General features: G+C 38.0%; 1 long non-coding RNA gene across 1 annotated transcript in view; it reads right to left on the bottom strand.

The window, feature by feature from the left end:
- The window catches only part of LOC135201341 (uncharacterized), a 570,106-nt gene that overhangs the window by 20 nt on the left and 547,586 nt on the right, over positions 1 to 22,500 (bottom strand). Inside the window, exon 4 of the long non-coding RNA XR_010311507.1 lies at positions 1 to 528. This exon is cut by the window's left edge and continues 20 nt beyond it. This is a non-coding gene — a long non-coding RNA (uncharacterized LOC135201341). The remainder of the gene's footprint in view (positions 529 to 22,500) is intronic.

Here is a 22,500-nt window from a genome sequence, read left to right as displayed (position 1 = left end):
CATTGAGGAGTTCTGGAAATATTTCTCATTAAAAAGACCCGCTTTACCTCCGGCTGAGTACGAAGGTATGAATGATTATCAACTATTTATAATTTAGACTCATAAATGGCAACAAAACTTCGCACTGTACTTCGACGCTGTTATATGTTTACCGGGAACATTTAACAAAATTACTGGCAGTGGACAATAAGTCTCCCCTGCTGTATACCACAACATTAAACATTTCACATTATTTCTGTTCCTGGACTGTCATCACGCCTTCATAGTGTTTCCATATATTATACAAATGTATAATGAAAACTATTTCTGTTTAGTATTACAATTCACGAAAGCTTTTTTTTCTTTTTTATTTTTCTTTTTTAATTTTACTTTTCCAAACAGGTATCATAATTGTGTGCCTCTGTGGTGGGCACACTTCCCTTTTACACATCTGATGGCCCGTAAGAAGATTGTAAGCAGGAAGTGGGATGTTCATTTCGAACAATTCAATGTTGAAACAATTGAGGTTACTCTTGTATGCTGGTGGAACTGAAAAGCAAATAGAAAAATAATTATGAATGGCCTGTGGGAGGACGTTTTCACTTATATATTATTTTTTCCTGAATGTGGTCGAAAACATTTCACTCTCTCTCTCTCTCTCTCTCTCCTCTCTCTCTCTCTCTCTCTCTCTCTCTCTCTCTCTCTCTCTCATTAGGAAGAACTGACAAGGTATTGTATATTAATAAACTCAGTCTGTCTGTCTGTCTCTTCGTATATATATAATATATATATATATATATATATATATATATATATACTATATATATATATATATATATATATATATATATATATATATATAATATATATATATATATATATATATATATATATATATATATATATATATATATATATATATATCTCATTAGGAAGAATTGACAAGGTATTGCATATTGTTAAACTTTCTGTCTGCTCTCTCTTTCTTCATCATATATATATATATATATATATATATATATATATATATATATATATATATATATAAACACGAGTGTGTATATAATTTCATATTACACTACATATTTCCCCCGTCGACAGACCTTTTCGAAAAATAAAAAAGCATTAACGCTCGTCTCACATTATATTAAAGAGAGAGAGAGACACACACGCACACGCACACACGCGCACAGAAGCCCAACGCACATAACTCAAATATGACGGATTTCCTAAAAAATGTGAAAGAAATAATAGAATAAAATATATTTCCCCCAATCTCGAATGACAGAGCGTTCCACTGGGTTAATGGGATGTCAAGGCCACAAGCGGAAATGTAACCTGAAATGGACTGAAATTCGAGGCGTTATATTCATTATATATATATATATATATATATATATATATATATATATATATATATATATATATATATGTGTGTGTGTGTGTGTGTGTGTGTGTGTGTGTGTGTATGTGTCTTATTAAGGTTAATGGAAATATATTTAGTAGTTCGATTCCATAATTTTAAATTTCAGAGAATAAATTTTAGCTGCATTATCCTACAATAAAGGAAAAGCCCTTCTGGAAAATAATGGTCGAATAATTTCATCTACTGACAGTACTATTCTTATTAAGATGGCTGTGGGCGTAGTTATATATTCAGATAGATGTTTTGCACGCGCGCGCGCGCACACACATACACACACACACACACACACACACACACACATATATATATATATATATATATATATATATATATATATATATATATATACACAGTTCATATGTGTATGGATGTATGGCTGTCTGTAATTGTTTGTTTCTGTGGGGTATTATAATAATAATAATAATAATAATAATAATAATAATAATAATAATAATAATAATAATTATTATTATTATTGTTGTTGTTGTTGTTGCTGTTGTTGTTGTTATTATCATTATTGATGTGCATGTTTTTATACAGAATAAAACTAACAGGAAACAACTCACTAATCAAACGACCACAATATACGATCCTCATTTGTGGGAAAGTGAGCAAACGCATAAATACAAGAGAAATACGACATAAAAAAACACAAAACATACTGAATGCATGAAAGGTAATAAATAAACAATTAATTACGTACATGAACGCACGGCACTTACTTAATTAAAAGTATGAAAGCATGCCACTTCTGCAAGAGACATACTTGTCGAGGAAGTTGCTCTGTCGCTGAACAATAAGATTGAACTAAAGATCTCTGTTATTAGATAGTACCCCATCATGGTACCCAAGATGAAGACGGATGGAGGCACTCTGAAACTCAAGAGGTCAGTAGGATGGCTGGGTGCCAGGTCAAATATACTTAGGCAAAGTATATCTGACTATTATCGATGAAGATTAGAAGACCACTTCGATGCTACCGACAACTAGACTAGGCAGGCGTTTTCTTGCATCGGGTTTAATGCTATTCAGTGTTCGGCAGTTTTATCTTGGCTAGAAATAAAATGTGGTAGAGTCTACCAGATGCAGTTGTGGAATCCTCCGATCTCCACATGTTTCAGCGAATTCATTCCCGCTCTCTGCTGCTGACATCTCTAGAATTCCAGGTGCGTCGGTTTTATTTTCTATTTCCTCACATTTATTTTTTTATTTATTTATCGCCTTTTCCTGTAACTTTCTCTCTCTCTCTCTCTCTCTCTCTCTCTCTCTCTCTCTCTCTCTCTCTGCAGGATGATTCCTCTTTGGGACCCTTTTGGGTTGAATACAAAGCAAGAAAGTAAGTTATTAATATGCCTTTTATTATTATTATTATTATTATTATTATTATTAATTATTTATTATTATTATTATTATTTATTATTATTATTATTATTATTAATAATAATAATAATAATAATCAATAATAATAATAATGAATAATAATAAAATGGAGAAACAAATACACAGTTTTATTGGTTAAATGTACATAATTTTCAAATTTTAAAACTAAATAAGGAATAGGCTTTCAGGAATATGTTCGGTTCCCCCTTATCAGAGATTGATAAGGGGAACCGAACAGGTTCCCAAAGCGATCCTTATAGTTTTAAATCTAAATATATTGTACATTTACATAACTGTGGATTTGTTTCTCAATTTGAAGACTCGTGCTACTATGAGGATTTTTAAATTTTTTAAATAATAATAATAATAATAATAAATAAATAATAATAATAATAATAATAATAATAATAATAATAATAATAATAAGAAGAAGAAGAAGAAGAAGAAGAAGGAAGGTTCAAGCACATGGCGTTGATTGCTATTATCTCTGCCGGTCAGTAAAGCTTTACAAACAATGCCAATCTACCTGGTAATACTAGAGAACTAAATAGTTCTAGTGTTGTAAAAAAAGAAAGAAAGACTGGAAGAAATAAAGAAAGAAAGAAAAAAGGAGGGAAAGTTTGGAGTGAATGGCTCTAACCAAGTATTCTCCGGTATTTGTGTCAATAAGAGAAACATTAGTCAACTAATATACTAAAGACTAAGAAGTTCTTGATAAATTAAGAAATATCTGATCTCTCTCTCTCTACATATATACACACACACACACAAACATATATCTATACACACTCACACATATATATATATATATATATATATATATATATATATATTAATATTTTTACACATACACATACCATATATATGTATATACATATATATATATATATATATACTATAAATATATAATTATATATATACACATATATAATTTACATTTACACATACACACAGGCAGGCACTTGCAAAATTAGAAGATAGTGTAAAAACGAAGATGCCATCTCCTTTTCTTTATGTCAAACTGACTTCCTTTCCACTTTAAGGAAGGATTTGATTATAATCGATAACGCGAGCTCTTCGTTGAAGGAAATCTAGGTAATTAGCCTCCCTGTTGAAATACCATTTCCACCAAATCTGTTTTTTACTGGATGTTTTAAGTTTTAATGGAGGAAATTCAGCACAAACGCTCAATGATTCACTTGTATATCAACGGCGAAATGACCGCAAGCAAATAAAAGATAGATTATAATTGAAAGCTTGTCCCCAACGTCCATTAAAAAAAATAATCGTAATTAAAGAGGATTAACGGGGGCGAAGCTCAACCTCGTTAAACATACCTCACCAGAGAGAGAGAGAGAGAGAGAGAGAGAGAGAGAGAGAGACGCGATACCCTAATCTGCAGCAAATCCAATCCTGACCCTCAACAAACGATACAATTTACCGGACGGTCATTAATTCTTTGAGTTCACTTTCGGGGATTTTTATTCCGGCGTCCATTTGCCAAATATTTTTGGCAACATCATTAAATTCTCGTTTTATACACACAAAAAATGAAATTAAATTGTAAAAAAAATAAAAAGTAAAAAAACCAAAAAAGGCTTTAAAAGAGAGATGCGACTTTATCCAAATTGCTGCCGCTAGATCCTTCTTTTATGTCGTTTTAACGTTGCGAATTTACTGCACTTTTTTTTTTCTTACTCTTTCTCTTTTGTTCTATTACATTACTTATCAACCGACTGATTCTCTTACTGAAATGTGCTCGTTGTTAACAACATTACACTATTTGCTGAGTTTCCTCTCTTATTACCAGCACTGTGATATGTTTACACGAGGATGTATAAAAGTAATTGCATATACCATCATAGACACACAGCCACACTCTCCTATACACACACAAAGACACACACATACACACACACGCATATATATATATACATATATATATACATATATATGTATATATATATATATATATATATATATATATATATATGTATATATATATATAAAATGAATATATGTCGAAATATCTAACATATGCATGTATGATATGTAATTTAATTCCTGCTTATTTTTCAAGGATATATTAAGAAAATCGGTCAACACAGCCAGACGCTCGTATATACACACACACACATACATATAATTAATAAGTGGAAATATGTTACAAACATGCAGGTATATGTAATATACTTGCTGCTTTCTAATTTTCAAGAATATACAAAGAAAATCGGATAACTCACGACGTCAACAGATCACATTGAATTGGCATACCTAGACAAACGTAACCAGGCATAAAAATGGAAAACATCGGCCCAAAAATATAAGAAAATAGAAAAACCTACCAGAAGTGAACAACGTGAATGATCAAACAAGAACATCTAAATAAAATTTAAGAAGAAATATTCTCTAACCGCAATTTATATATATATATATATAATATATATATATATTATATATATATATATATATATATATATTGTTACGTATATAGCGGCCTTGAGAGAGGCTAGATACGTAAACGGAAATAATTGAGGGATTTCAAGAGGGAATTGCTTTAACTTACCGTAAACTGATAGTTATTAATTTCTTTAGAGGGAAGGTCGCCAGAAAACTCAGCTCGTTACTTAAAGCTATTTATTTACTAAAAGGCCCGTGCTGGGCTGGAGAAAAGGTAAATGATGGCTCCATTGAGCTGTTATAGCTGGTTTTCATACACTTGGGGTAATGCACACTTGCGGGCAGAGACGGCACGTGACTCATGGAATCCTGGAAAAAGAATCCCAAGATTAAACGAGATAAAAGAAAAAATGACTTCTTGCTTTGATTAATTAATTCTCTAATACTGGGGAGAAGGAACTTTTAAGGTTTCACTGAAGTGTGCAATGACTCCATTGGTCGTGGGGACGATCACACAAGGGGAAGCATGCGGCCATGAGCAGTGAGAGGGAACAAAAAGGATGAATTCCTTTTGTTGCTGGAAATTGAATTGGGAGAATGAGGATCAAAATTATAATAGGTGATAAGGGAGAGACTGGCAATATGCTGTTCCACAAGACGTACCTGGATGTCGTGTTCAGTGTGGACCTTTGTAGAAAATGTGGCTCTTTGTAGAAAAGTATGGGGGCCCCTTTGTCTGAGGCCTGGGTCATCGGCGCGCCACTCACACCCTGGGTAGGCCTAACAGGAAGGCAGGTAATTTGACCTCTGTCCGAGATCACGTCTCGCAGCCGACTGAGACAGAATTCAGTTGGGTTGCTTGGGGGTTGGAGGTCAGCTTAACCCCACGATCAAGGCACATCCTGGAAAACAAGCATACAGCCAGCAGAGGGGTCACAGGAAAGAGAGCTTAAGGTATAGGTCTAAGAAGTACCAATCTGCCTACACCCTTCCCTTTTGAGATACGTCCCTACAGAGCTGATAAAAGACTCTTTTCCCCCAACTGGGGAACTTCCTATCTCTAGCTGGCGGGTTTGGGTTTCCCGCGTTTACTAAAAATCCAGCTGATATTCTAAAGAAATGGCTGCCATTTTCCAAATCGAATTAATTAATTAATTGCGGGTAGACGAACGATCTATAAACGTCACAATATATATATATATATATATATATATATATATATATATATATATATATATATATATATGTATATATATATATATATATATATATATATATATATATATATATATATATATGACCAGTAAAATGTTCCTGTTACAACAGAATTCCGTCTAATAAAAGGGAGTTCCCATAAAAGCACCGAAATATAGAGAGAAAAAATACTATATTTCAGAGATGCTGTCTCCCTCTTCAGGTAGATGAATGAGAAAACAGTTTACAGGCAGGTGGTATTTGTTTTTATACCAAGAGATCTATCCACAGATGTGATCGACAAGATTTTCATTCAATCAACACTTAAGAAGATTAAGGAAGATTATCAGTGGGAGTGACCTAAATTGGCTTGCCTGTGGATAGATCTCTTGGTATAAATACCACCTTCCTGTAAACTTTTCCCATTCATCTACCTGAAGAGGGAGACAGCAGTCTCTGAAATATAGTATTTTTATCTCTATATTTTGGTGTTTTTATGGGCTCCTTTATATATATATATATATATATATATATATATATATATATATATATATATATAATGAAGATAAAATGCCCATAAAACGCTTTTATCTTTCAATATGATAGTGTCGTATTAGAGTAAAAGATGGTAATATATCTATATCTATCTATATACACACACACACACACACACACACATATATATATATATATATATATATATTTATATATATATATATATATTATATATGTATATTCTTCTATTTAACCAGGATATTTTTTCAAGTATAAAAGGCCCATTAAAAACACTCTGGTTCAAAGCTAAGGACTGTATGTCGGTGGACTAACTTCCACCCTTATCAAGTAGTGAATGCCTGATAAGGGTGGAAGTTAGTCCACCGAAATATAGTCCGTTAGCTTTAAACCAGAGAGTTTTAATAGGCCTTTTATACTTGAGATATATATATATATATATATATATATATATATATATATATATAAAATATACTTACACATATTTGTGTGCGTGTGCCATTACTGACTGAAAATTCACTGTTGGACAACATATCCCATCCAATTCAGTTTTAATTACGCAACAAATTGGTAAGAGAAAGTACTCGTAACTGACCATCTGTTTGACCGTCAACGTGGCTGTACCGCCCACCTCGTTTTATTTGTAGTCATCTCCTCTAACCTGTCTCGTAAGCTGCATTTGTTATCATTATCAGAATACCTTCTATTTTGTGATAAATACACATATATACATATATACATATCTGTATATTTTTTTTCACCGATCCCTTCGATTTGTCAGAGATCTGCATACATTCATAATTATCGATCGGTGAAGATGAAAAGAGCCCCTGTTTACTTTTCAATTTAGTTTCTAAAAAAATAAAAAAAAAATAAATAACTAAACAAATAAATAAAAATGAATAAATAAATAAATAATCTTAGTTCCATTGCAGCTAACATTGTTAGTTCATCAATTCTGAAAAACTAAAACGTTGGTTATTTATTAGATTATAGTTATTGAACTCACTAATAGTAAAGAATCTAGAAAAGTATTACTTCTATTGTTTACCACTACGGAAACAGTACTGTTACGTATTTTCTATGTAAAGTTCAACAGCAGGTCGTATCTCTGGATAAGGATCGCTGCAATTTCGAATTTCTGGAAAGCAATGGACAAGGATATCTTATGGAACTCCTCTTTGAATGTTCTCTCTCTCTCTCTATAAAAAAAACGGATGTTTCGGTAGAAATACCCTCGTCGAAGCTAGACTGTTTAAAGTATGTTAAATGACGCCTGTAGCTTCATGTTTCTCTAAAACTAATTAAAATGTGGTTTGTACTTCTGCGTAGGAGGGAAACGAGAAATGATTTTCTAGGAATTACAAAGTTGAATTCTTATTCGTGATTTCAGCCTTTTGTTACTGAATTTTCTGTTGTCTACCTTTTGCAAATCCTCCACCCTCCCACCCTCAGTGTACTTATCAGCATCATGAGACATACAGGCATACATATGTATATGATGTGCTTGGATTTACAAATGCCTGCTTTTCAAAACACTGTCAAAGCATGTAAAAAGAATAGCGAGATAAAGAGCATTTGTTAAAGCATGTGAAAAATAGCAATATAGTGTGAGAAGAAAGGATACTCGCTTCTAAACAATAACTTTTTTCAAATAAGTTCTGAAATTTTAGAACGTAATGAGAAAACAAAATCCATGAAAAATAAAAAGCAATCTGTTAACTTGGAAAAACAATACGGTCTGTAAAACAAGGAATATAAATCTATCCACCACTAAGTGGGCACAGAGGCTCAATGGCAAACAATAGAGAAGAATCCATTGATATCGAGAAGTTGATGACAGCCACGGGTTCTAAAAATAACGTAGCGGAAGCTCGATCACCAGCAAAAAAGTAACTTGAGAGAGAGAGAGAGAGAGAGAGAGAGAAGCAGGAACAGCAATAGTAGTATTAGTAACACAACCAAATGCAGAACCAGGAGAAACATAAACAACAACTGGAGAAAAGGAGAAAATAAGAATGACAATCGTCAACAATAACTTCACAACAAAAGACGCCGGACAAACACGGGTTGAGTCAGTCGCGTATGTCTCCACAGACGATGAAGAGGGAAAGGAAGAAGAAGAAAATGGAGACGTTGCACGGTTGCAGAAGAGGAGGAGGAGGAGGTGGAAGGAAGACATCGTCGCACGAGCACCCTACCACATACCTTCCGTCCCCCCGCCCCCTTCAACCCCCGAAAAGAAACTAAGAGGAAGAGACAAAACAATGTGTTATTGTGCTGTTTTGGTCCGTCGTTAAGTGCTGTTCCAACCGGCTGTTAAATTGCTGCCATGGTAATGATCACGACGCGGGAGTCAGGCGGCTCGGAACGGAGGATTTGCAGAACGTTGTTTTGCAATGCTGTTTTCTCCATCATTAAAACGTTTAATGGATTGTTGTTGGGCTGTTATTGGCGAGGGGGCCAGGCATCCCCATGCCTGAAACAACACTGGGGGGCAAAGGACATTTTTTTCGGAGGAAAATGGCCCTTTTTTTCTTTCTTTCTTTTTTGGTAGGTGTAGATTTATTGCTCGGAGGGGAGGACCGCCTTCACCTAACAGAGGTGACGAGCAAATTGCCTGGGAAATGTACTACAAATTATTTCGGTTAAACATCATTCAGTGTATTTGTTATTTTGGAACGTATACGTGGAGGAATAATATGGAAGCAACAGTCCAATCCTGAACCACAATATATATATATATATATATATATATATATATATATATATATCCATATATATATATATATATAATATATTGTACACATATCAGGAAGGTTGGGGCATATGGAACGCCGTAGATTTAATATAAATAGGATGGAGAAAAGCCAGAGTAGCATCGTACATTTATTTTCCAAATTTTCGAGGCTTTGGGTTTCATCATTAGGGCTGTAAAATATACAAAATATACAAATTAAAAGACTCAGTATTAATATTAACAAAAATGGAACAACATAAGATTTAAATATAATAATTTAAAAAATTAACTAAAAAAAGAAATTTTTTAAATTAAAAAGTGAAGAATGCTTAAGTTAGTATCTATCTCTATAGGTAGGTTTACACTTACGCATTTTCGTGTTGCGGGCTGTTACGGGGTGGGACTGCAAGAAACCGTTACAAAATTGACGCGGTTGGGAGAAAAAAATGACCGTTATTTGGCGGCGTGGGGCGGACCCGGGCGGTGGGTTACGGACACCTCACGGCGTGTTCCTGCAGTGCCCAGTGAAATGTTACGGAGTTGGCGCAGAGTTGGCGCGGTGTTATGGTCGTTGTTGCTATGCCAGGCCACGCGCTCTTGTGTCTTTGTTAGGCTAAGGCCCCACCGAATCCGTCGCGGCGCGTCGCGTGCGTGCAACACGGCTATCCGTCTACAAGCGTCTCCGTCTTCTGCGAGTGTGGCCCAACCAGACAAACGAGTGACGGTTATAAGACGGACAATTCAAACTTCAGCAGTACTTGCCGTTATGAAGGGAGAACGCGAGGTTTTTCTCTGACTCAGTGCTGTCAACCAAATTAGAGGCGTTGAACAGTAGGAAAATCTGGACTTATGGCATAGCTTTAGATGAGGAAAGAGTGGAGAATATGCAAAACTCTTTCATAAGTTACGATAGCGTCTAGACAAGATTTTTTTTTAATATCATCGGATGCCGCCGAAAACCTTTGACTTAATTCACGAGGGCATTATATCTCGAATATCAAAATTTGATACCAATTACAGACGATCCGTATCAACGTGAGAAACTTGTAGTAACTCTGAGGGAAGGATTACTGATTTCGAAATTAAAGTTGCACTTTATTTTATTTAATACAAAAATTAAGATACGTAGAATTGTGTGTGAACTGAACACTTTGATACAGGAACTTCTGAAACAAAGATATTTACATAAATGTATCCATTAGAATATAATAAAAAAATACTTTAATCCTTTATCATAACCACAAATCATCACATTTGATTATAACTCACAGTTGGGCAGGTGGCTCAAATGCAGGTGTTGTAGGTCTACCACAATTTCTTCCTTCATGCGAAGCCCAGCTCGGAGACGCACGTCCACGTGCGGCTAAAAACAAAATGTTTTGTTCCTTGTGCGTCTAGTCCGGTAACGCACCTGACGCCACGCACGCTCATGCGCCGTGTGGGGCCACTCGTGTTTGAACTATGACAGTTGATCGAAACGCACAAAACGCGCAGCCGTGTTGGACGCACGCGACGCGCCGCGACGGATTCGGTAGGGCCCTAGCCTTACTCCATGTAGAGGTGTGTTTCGGTGTTGTTGCAGAGTGTGCGCACATCTGCACGAGTCACGACTTGCAAAATTGCACGATTTTTGCACGTGCACCGTGCCACATCGTGCCACACTGTGTCAGATATGAACTTGGGTATATATAGAGGCCTGCCAAGCACATACTTCATTCCACGCCCAACCAGCATGCAATGGACCTCAACAGCCTCTCACCCCAGGAGACCCAGAGATTTTTGGTAGCTGTCCTGTGTCTATGTACAGTCCAGGTCATTGACGGGTTGAGAAGACGCACTAGGGTGCCACAGCCACCAGCACCACGCAGATAGGACGGCAGGGCAGGGCGGATTTGGGCTCGGGAGTGGCTGACACGGCGGCAACTACATGGGGACTAAGACCAGCTGCTACAAGAACTGAACAAGGAGGGCCGCAAAGGACACAAGAACTTTCTACGAATCTACCCTGAACTGTTCGAGGAGATGGTCGAAAGGCTGACGACCCTGTTGAAGAAGAAGGACACGAAGTTGCGGCGTGCACAAGAGGTGGGACTCAAGTTGGCGGTCACTCTCCGCCCCCTGGCAAGTGGGAACGACTATATAAGCCTGCAATACAGCTTCAGAGTCTCCAAGAGTTCCATATGCCGATTTATCCCACTAGTCTGCCAAGCCATTATCGACATATACAAACCCGAACTGATGAAGTGCCCCAAGACACCAGAAGAATGGAATGACATAGCAAAACGCTTCGCCTCCAAGTGGAACTACTTCATTTGTGTGGGAGCCCTGGATGGGAAGCACGTCGTGATCAAGACACCCAAAGGTGGAGGATCACTGTATTTCAATTACAAGAAGTTTCACAGCATCGTCCTCATGGCCCTCTACGATGCTAAGTACAAGTTCCTGTTCGTCGACGTCGGTGCAGAAGGTGCTGGGGACGGAGGAACCTGGCAGAAGTGTAACCTGCCCAGGGCCATCGCAAACAACCAAGCAGGACTCCAACAAGACAGAAATCTGCCCAACGACGACGAACCCATCCCCTTCCACATAGTCGCCGACGATGCCTTCGCTCTCAATATGTGGTTGATGAAGCCCTACTCCCACCAATCATAAGATCCCACCGAACGACTATACAGCTACAGATTATCTCGCGCTCGTCGTGTGGTGGAAAACGCATTTGCCCTGCTGCAGATGAGATGGCAAGTCTTCGGGACGATGATGCAACAGGATGTACAGGTGTGCAAGAAGATAACTTTGTGCGCATGTGTCATGCACAACCTGGCACTGCCACTCTACCCACTTGCTGGCACCGAGTTCGACTATGAGGACCAACACCATAACATCGTAGCAGGTACTTGGAGGGAGGAGTCGCTGAACCTCATGGAATGACTCATGGCAAGAAGGGGACCAAACTACACATGTTGAGCGAAGGCCGTCAGAGATTACCTGGCCCAGTACTACTCATCGGATGCAGGCGCAGTGGAATGGCAAGAGCGATTGGTGTTTCTTCGAGGATGACCAGCTACTGACGAGTAGTGAACCCAAAGAACTCTGTAATAAAACGTAACCAAACAAATGTAAATAATTGTAAATAAACATCATGATATATTTCTCATTGTTTTATACTCCCATACTTTGATATCGTCCTAATAACAATATTAATACAATAAATAATATTGGTATGATGATAGGTACATATAAAAAATGATGTTGGAAAATAATTAAATGAAAGTTATAATAAAATTCATAATAATGCGACAAATGAAAAGCAAATGATGGACATAAAAAAAATACTTATACTAAATAAACATGAAAAGGATAGAATATAAAAAAATTAACATGAAAAGCATAGAAAGTAAGAAAATAAACATGAAAACCATAGAATATAAACATGAAAACCATAGAATATCAGAAAATAAACATGAAAACCATAGAATATCAGAAAATAAACATGAAAAGCATACAATATCAGAAAATAAACCTGAAAAGCATACAATATCAGAAAATAAACATGAAAAGCATAGAATGTAAGAAAATGAACATAAAAAGCATAGAATGTAAGAAACTGAAATTGGGACTTGGTTTTACCATAACATATTCAACTGCAAATATCATATATTATCAACTGAGGCCAATATGTCTTTAGTATCTTACTGATTTTTCACTGTTCCCCTGTAAATAACCATATCCAGTCAATGTTAATAACAGTTTCATTATCATATTTGTATGTATTCATGTTCATTTGATCATGTTCTCAATATGATATTATTGTTCTTACCTTGTATGTTATTATATCATTTGATGGCCATATTTATTTCACGTTACATTTCATTTTATACTAAGTTATTTTCCGAGTTGTATTTATTTCATAGATCATATATCATATTTCATGTTAAGATTTCCGTTATATTTCTTCATGTTATTATTCTTTCTGGCCATGCTCTTCATTATTCAGTTGCATTTTATATTTAAAGTTATTTTCAGAGTTCTATTCATTTCATATTTCACATATATTTCATTTTATATTTCCTGTTATACTTTTTTCTTATTCAATCTCATTTCACCCAATCATATCATATATATTGTCATGACATATAAATTAAGAATCAATAAGGAAAATGTAATTGCAAGACACTATTTCAACGTTTATTACAAAAAGATAAATTATTAATTATAAACATTAAAAAATAATTGAATACGCATCAATAAGGAACATGTAAATGCAAAACACTATTTCAACATATTTATTACAAAAAGAATAATTATTAATTATAAACATTAAGAAAATATTTGAATATGACTTAAAATTACTTTAACACAATTAATTCTAAAAAATTTACATTTTTATTTACAATATTTACAAATCACTTAAGTGATTCTGGGTCAATGTCCTCCTTATCACCTGGGGAGATGGTCAAGTCGTAGGTGGGTGGATCCTCTGCGGCAGAAGGTTTCGGTGTCGAAATACTGGCGCCAGGGGTAGGGGGTCGCATGTCTGCCAAGAGACTGTACCAACGGCGACATCGAAGAAGTGGAAGGTCGAGGAGAGAAGTTGAGTACTGTCAAACGTCCACTGGGGAAGAACGGCGGTGTGCCTAGCCTTGGCGCTGGAGTTGCGTACCCTTGAGGTACCTGCTGCTGCGGCCGAGGCTGGTGTTGGAGGTGCGGATCATAAAAAAACACAGGTTGGGGTTGAGACGCGAACCACTGGTGTGGTGATGCCCGAACCGGTTGCACTGCAGGTGACGAAGTCCCAGGTTTCGTCTGCATCTCCTTATTAATTCGCAGGGACTTCCAGTGGGAATAAACGGCACGAGCCAGCCATGGCCTCTTTTGTCGGTGCATCCTCTTCCTCGGGCCCCTCCAAACTATGACACAGCCTGATGACTTGCTCGAAGAACAGCTTCTGGTATCTTCGAGGCACATACTCCAAGCGCTGCGTCAGGTACTGCACGAACACAGCGATGTCACAGTGCGTGTTGTCCTGCACTTGTGGCATCAGTTTGTTTATGCTGGTCATAATCTGTGTCAGTTGAGTCTGCAGGCCTTCTGTAGAGTCAACTGACATGTCGGCGGATAGCCGTCGGTCCTCTGGCAGGTTCGTCGCTCTCTTCTGCTTCAGCCGCCTCCTCCGCTGGATCGAAGCAGCTGATAGGCCTGACATGTCTGTAGAGGAATTGTCTGCATCTGTTCTCTGCGACGATATAGGCGAGAACCGATCACTGGCTACTGTGGGTTCGTGGGCGATGTGTCCTCCCAGGAATGCCCACGTGGTCATCACCTCCTCCTCCCGTGGTGTCCTGCTGCGTGCAGCCGACCCGCTCTTGTATTCACGCTTCTCGATCTAGCCGAAGTCCGTTCGGCGAGCCTTGAAGAACTTGCAGACCTGCTGGAAGCTGCAGTTGATGAAACTTGCTGCCAGTTCAAGCCAGAGTTCCTCCTCCCTCCTGGGATTCGACCATTGCTTGTCCCACTTGTCGTACAAGGTTGGGTGGGCCTTGATGAATTCCATGAGGACTTCCTTGTCCTTTGGCGTGAACGGATAGTCTTGAATGTCCTTCTTGCTGGGGCGGTATCGTTTCTTCGGCTGCACGACGATACCACTCAGGCCTGCGATGTCCTGGGATTCCACAATGGATACGGTCGGCTCAATGTTCAGCTCTTCCACGTGTTCCGAGGTCTCCGACCGTTGAGAAGGCTGCATGTCCTGGGTGTCCTGGCTGTCCTTGGTGTCCTGGGACTGCTTGGTAGGCCTGGGGGTGGTCTTCCGTAGGGGCATTGTGTCACGTGGCTGGGAAAACGTCGCTGGGTAGGCGTCCCTGGGTGAGCGCGCACGTGGGTGAACGTCGCTGGGTAGGCGTCCCTGGGTGTGCGCACGTGGGTGAACGTTGCTGGGTGAACGTCGCTGGGTGAACGCCCCTGGGTCAGCGTCTGTGGGGCAGCGTCCCTGGATGAACATCGCTGGGCGAGAGTGGCTGGGCGAGCGTCGCTGGGTGAACGCCCCTGGGTTAGCGTCCGTGGGGCAGTGTCCCTGGGTGAACGTCGCCGGGGGAGAGAGGGCGTCGCTGGGCAAGAGTTGCTGGGCGAGAGTCGCTGGGTGTAGACGTCGCTGGGTGAACGCCCCTGGGTCAGCGTCCCTGGGTGAACGTCGCCGGGCAAGAGAGGGCGTCGCTAGGCGAGAGTGGCTGGGTGAACGTCGCTGGGTGTAGACGTCTCTGGGTGAACGCCCCTGGGTCAGCGTCCGTGGGGCAGCGTCCCTGGGTGAACGTCGCTGGGTGAACGCCCCTGGGTCAGCGTCCCTGGGTGAACGTTGCCGGGCGAGAGAGGGCGTCGCTGGGCGAGAGTGGCTGGGCGAGCGTCGCTGGACGAGAGGGGCTGGGTCATAGCTCGTCTGGTCAGTCAGGCAGTCGCAGCGAGAATGATGCCCCAGTGGTCAGTCAGGACCCTTTTATCCTCCCCAGAATACACGACAACCTTCCATCCAATCGACCTACGGAGAAGCCGTAACATGCCGCACGCCCCGCAACATGTGCGCAGCATGTATGATTCGTGTATGACGGCGCCGTAAGGGCACCGCAAGGGCACCTTATGGCGCCGTCACATCAGGCCGTAATACTCCCTTGCGGGTAGTACGCCGTCGCACCACATCGCGCTATGTGCGGTGTGGTGCAGTGTGGCACAGAACCATGGGGGTTCTTACCTCTTTTGTTGCGAGGCCGTGCTACACCGCATACGGCCTCATGCGACTTCATCAACCAGCAAGACGCCGCTCAAAATTAAAATCCGGGCGGCGTCGAGCGGCTTTAACGGTCATCGCCTGCCACCGCCAGCGAGGCGGCGCGCTTTTGATGCGTTTATAATGCGGTTTGTAACGGTTTATTGCGATCCCACGTCGTGACAGCCCGCACCACGAAAGTGCGTAAGTGTAAACCAGTCTTATGGAGTTAAAAAAAACTGAGTGACGTTCTCTGGTTTGGAAAGGAGGACGTCAACTATGCTATATATAGAACTGTGGAAGAAGTCTGACCATTTAATGGGGGCACAAGCTGTTTGATTGTTAACGACTCCAAAACAGAGAGAGAATAGTCATCGGGCGCTTGGGTAACTGCGAAAATCCTTACATGAAAATTATGTTTTAAATTTATTACAATGTTCTCGTATGTTAGAGAATTCTTTCGTTTTCAAAGTACATCCCGTACGGTGACTGACCCGAGATGAGAATCGATTCTGACTTTGAGCAATCTTTTGGTGGCTCCCACGTATTTCCCGATCTTACATTTTGGGCAAGTAAAGCAATATACCACCCAGGATCCATACAGAGATGGATCCTGATACCACCATCGATCGCATCAAAGCCGGAAGTTTATCTTTGTGGGAGAACAAAGAACCCAGAGTTTTAGGATTTTTAGCTATTAACTTAGGTTTCACAGCCGGAAAAGTTTTCTGAACGACTTTTTGTATTTGCACCTTAAATGCTTTGGACTGAATGAAAGGTATAGCGGCATATATTAATAATTTATGCACGTTCGGTACAAGTTGACGTGGCTGAAATTTATCATTTAAAAAGTTACTGACATATTTAAAGAATAAGGCTGGAGGATACGGATTGTTTTTCAAAAAACTGGAGTAAAAATTGGATTTCGCCATGGAAGTTATGCCAGCTGGAAGGTAACGTATAAGCACGGTGTACCATTGCTACAGTTATTTGCAAATAATGAATACGTTTTACTCAATTCTGCTAACCTTGTACCTGATATTCTACCACAGGATGTTGACTTATATATGGTGAGTTTGGATGTCGCATCTCTTTTTACGAACATACCGTTGCAGGCGACGGTTGACACCATTTTAGATAAGATCTTTTACGAGGAAAATATTTTATATCATGGTTTTAATAAGGATAATTTTAAGAAACTTCTAGAAATTGCAGTGCAGGACACTCACTTTATTTGTAACAATAAAGTTTTTAAACAAGTTGATGGTGTTTCGATGGGGTCGCCACTTGGCCCAGTTATGGCTAACGCTTTTATGTGCTCTTTCGAGTAAAAGATGCTAGATAGTTGTCCCTTATCATATCGCCCTCTCTTTTATAAGCGATATGTGGATGACACTATTGCTTTATTTAGGTCCCGAGAAGTAGCCGAAGCTTTCTTGGAACATATCAATGGCCTACATCCCAATTGAGCATGAACAAGACAACCAACTTGCTTTTTTAGATGTTTTAATTACTAGGACAGAACATGGTTTTAATACGAGCGTCTTTAGAAAAACGATGTTCACAGGTCAAGGTACTAACTTCTATAGCAGTTGTTTCATAACATTTAAATTAAATAGTATTTCCACGCTATTACACCGTGCTTTATACGTTATCTTCCAGCTGGCATAACTTCCATTGCGAAATCCAATTTTTACTCTAGTTTTTTGAAAAACAATCCGTATCCTCCAGCCTTATTCTTTAAATATGTCAATAACTTTTTAAATGATAAATTTCAGCCACGTCAACTTGTACCGAACGTGCCTAAATTATTAATGTATGCCGCTATACCTTTCACTCAGTCCAATGCATTTAAGGTGCAATTACAAAAAGTCATTCAGAATACTTTTCCGGCTGTGAATCTTAAGATAATAGCTAAAAATCCTAAAACTCTGGGTTCTTTGTTCTCCCACAAAGATAAACTTCCGGCTTTGATGCGATCGATGGTGGTATCAGGATCCATCTCTGTATGGATCCTGGGTGGTATATTGCTTTACTTGCCCAAAATGTAAGATCGGGAAATACGTGGGAGCCACCAAAAGATTGCTCAAAGTCAGAATCGATTCTCATCTCGGGTCAGTCACCGTACGGGATGTACTTTGAAAACGAAAGAATTCTCTAACATACGAAAACATTGTAATAAATGTAAAACATAATTTTCATATAAGGATTTTCGCATTGTCACCCAAGCACCCAATGACTATTCTCTCTCTGTTTTGGAGTCGTTAACAATCAAACAGCTTGTGCCCCCATTAAATGGTCAGACTTCTTCCACAGTTCTATATATAGCATAGTTGACATCAGTTTTTTAACTCCATAGAGATAGGTACTAACTTAAGCATTCTTCACTCTTTAATTTAAAAAAAAATTTTAGTTCATTTTTCAAATTGTTATATCTAACCTTTATTAATATTAATACTGAGTCTTTTTTTAATTTGTATATTTTGTATATTTTACAGCCCTAATGATGAGACCCAAAGTCTCGAATATTTGGAAAATAAATGTACGATGCTACGCTGGCTGTTCTCCATCCTATTTATATTATATATATATTTATATATATATATATATATATATATATATATATATATATATACATACATACATACATATGAACTAAATGAAATTCTAAATAATCACAATGATGTATACAGTACACACACTTTCATTAGAGAATGAAATCAGCTCTAAAGTTCAATTTCAGAGAAGCTGCCGTACAACATTCATTAAGCTGCATAATATCCTACTGCTGAGTTTGCTATATAAACATGCAAATTCATTATGAATCTATGAGAGAGAGAGAGAGAGAGAGAGAGAGAGAGAGAGAGAGAGAGAGAGAGAATAACCACTGGCCATCTCATTTTTAGTAAGTAAATTTGTCATCTCATTCGTTTCTAATACGTTTGATTAAATCTATTTATAATATTTCAAGATATATAAGTATAACAAAATAACAATGGCCATTACTCATCTTGACTCCCTGAACTCTCCAATTTTTCAAAACTAGCATTTAAATAAGTGACGTAAATTAAGACAAATATAATTACCACCCTTTTCATTAAAAAGTGACTAAATAAAGTGCCATCGTTGCCAAATGATGATTAGGTCGCTGACGCTGCAACAATAATACACAATGGTACATGTATCACATCTCTTCCTAATTTTGTACCGGAATATCACGAAGGTTTTGAAAATAGCCATCTTTTTCATCATCCAGTTATATACCTCTAATGCTTAAAATGCCAGACCTGAAGCGACTGAATATCCCACAAGAATGAGGCCTCCTATCAAAGGCTACACTCCTAAAACTACCAAATTAACGTTGAGAAAAATAGGGGTAACTGGTGTCGTCACCTGTGTAAGCACCTTTAGAATAGTTATCCCCTCAGAAAAGACGGGCGGAGAAAATCTCCGTTTTCTTTCATCATCGAACGCTAATTTGAGCTTAATGACGCCTCTCCATTCACGGCTTCCACAAAATAAGTTCTGTCACGACAGAAATACGGCCGCCAGAATTACAGAAATACATTGAAAATACGCGTTAATTAACCTCGTAAATTACGCCAGAATATTAATAACCACGATATTTTTTTATTGCGGGCTGCCTTCCTAAAGGGTAGGTAGCTCACCAAGTTATTTCCTATGTCATAATTTTCGCTTATTTCTTCCGTCATAAAAACCTAAACAGGTCTGAAAAATGTGTTTTGCATTGAGTTAAAGATACAAGAATTCTGGGACAGGATATTTACTATTTATTTAATAGGATGAAAATGTAAAAAATAAACAATGTGCATGTTAAACAGTACAGAAAAATTATTTCTAATAAAGTATAGCGTATTCACATTTTAATTTTCGTTGGCGAAACAATATGCTATTTGACCGTAGATTTGAGCACGCACCACGAGTAAGCTGGAGGTCGGATCACGCCTTGTTCTCTCTTGATTTAGTTGCCGTCTGTTACATTACTCGCTTATGCCACATGTTATCGTAATTCTTTTCTATCTTTGTTATCAAAACTTTTCGCCTTGTTGGATATGAAATAAGGTCAATAACCCAGATGCTGCGATGCCAGTTCTAGTAACCATAAATCAATCAATCAATCCGGGATATGGAATTTTCTTTCTTTCGTATCATACTGACTTGCTACACATCCCTTACGCGTCACGAAGAGGAATGAAAGAAAAAAAATGGAGTAATATCAGGTTTCTTTTCCACTCATTTTCAAATTTGACCTTATGATCCAAGGGAAGAAATAACCTAAAATAAATAAACCAACACCTAAAGTGGGAAGGACAAGAGAAGGTTTTGTTTGAATTCTTCGGGCACAGGGTTCAGGTATGGTTAAATTCTGTTAATATTCGTTAACTACTTTTATTATTATAAGCAAGTATCTACAAAATGACGGATACTAAGATAAATCTACAGCAATAGTTGCTGAGACAGAAGTAACTAGACAGGCTGTTTATTGTAGAACATTATTCATTATGTTAAAATGTAAAACACATCCAGGGGAATCTTAGAGTCAACGAAGATCTTGCAAATCTCTTATATTCATGATTTCTCTCTTAAAAAATAAAAAAGCATTTTGATCTATTCAGGAAATTTTACTTGCGGTTCGGAGAGTATACTGCGTAAAAGAATGAATGAATCCATACACATTATGTATATATATATATATATATATATATAGATATATATATATATATATATATATATTATATATATATATATATATCTATATAATAATCGTTCACGCTTTTACATTTTTATAAGAATCAAGTTATGCTTGGCATATACTTTAACCATTACTCAGGAACCTTCCCGACATTTGCTTAACGACAAATACTCAAAAGAAAACGCACCCTTCTTTTAATAACTTGAAGTATCAATCATATTTCCTGAAAAGAAAATGCGTTTTCGTACACAATCGGTTACTTTCACTAGTATGACTTTCAAGCAATTTTCTCTGAATCAAAACTCCCTTAAGTCTCCAGATCTCTCCCCCCTCCGGTACCAAACTTTGAATAACTGGGTCAACCCCTTCCACCCACAACTGTCACTTAACCCTAACGGGAGATTTAATCTTCATCAAGACATCTGCGTAAATTTCATTCTGACTTCTCGGCACAATCAGTTTGGAATAGTTTTCAAAACTGCCTACATTTCTCTAAACGATTCTCGCTCTTTAAATAGGCCGAAAGGAATCCTTTGTCTTCGTATCGCATGTCTATTCGTAATCTCATTCATTACTCGAGTCTCTCCTTTTCATTCCGCACCTCCCCTTTCCTGGTATTCTTCTTCTTCTTCTTCTTCAAGGTCTACTGATAACCGATAAAGTTGTATGCAGTGTTCCTGTTTTGAGAGGACTATTCTCCTAAAATAAAATAGAAATCAAATGTCCGCCACTCGTTCTTCTTTAAGAGAGTTTATCAATCGAAATTATTTTACGCGTCCTCGTTGATTTAAAAATGCGTTTCTCTACGTCCATCTCTTCAGTTTCTGAGTCAACATCGTCGCATTATAACTGACATAAAACACTAATTCCCAGGTACCCTCACAACAATGGATGTAGAATGACTTTCTTATAGCATCTTGACTGACTATGCCTTCCACTGTTTAAGGATGGCTCTTATCTAAAAAATTCATAGTCTAAAATTTTCCCTTTCTTCTATTTTTTATAAATCACTGTCCAGCCACACCTTTTAAACAAATACGATTTTATAGAGACATCCATCGTCCTAAATATAGCACCATTTGCATCGTCATTTAGTACGACTCTTCCTCGATCATATGGCATTCCTCCGACTTCATCATAGGGTACTTTATCACAAAGTTGAACAGGCTTTTGTACTAACCTTTCCTCAAAAAAAGGTTGTGACGCAACATTCTTCTTTCCATTCAGACCAGGTTTTACATAAGAGGCTGTGATGTAAGACTTTTTATATTCAAGACGAATTTACACCTCATTTCATAACAAAAAGCTACACCTTCAAAGATTACATCCAGCCGCCTACTTGCTCTTTCATCTAAATCTACATTCCTTCCACCTAATTTCACATTCAGCTCACCTAATTT

The sequence above is a fragment of the Macrobrachium nipponense genome, chromosome 28 (genome assembly GCF_015104395.2).
Source record: "Macrobrachium nipponense isolate FS-2020 chromosome 28, ASM1510439v2, whole genome shotgun sequence".
In the NCBI taxonomy this organism is placed as follows: domain Eukaryota; kingdom Metazoa; phylum Arthropoda; class Malacostraca; order Decapoda; family Palaemonidae; genus Macrobrachium; species Macrobrachium nipponense.
This window is presented reverse-complemented; position numbering and strand designations above follow the sequence as displayed.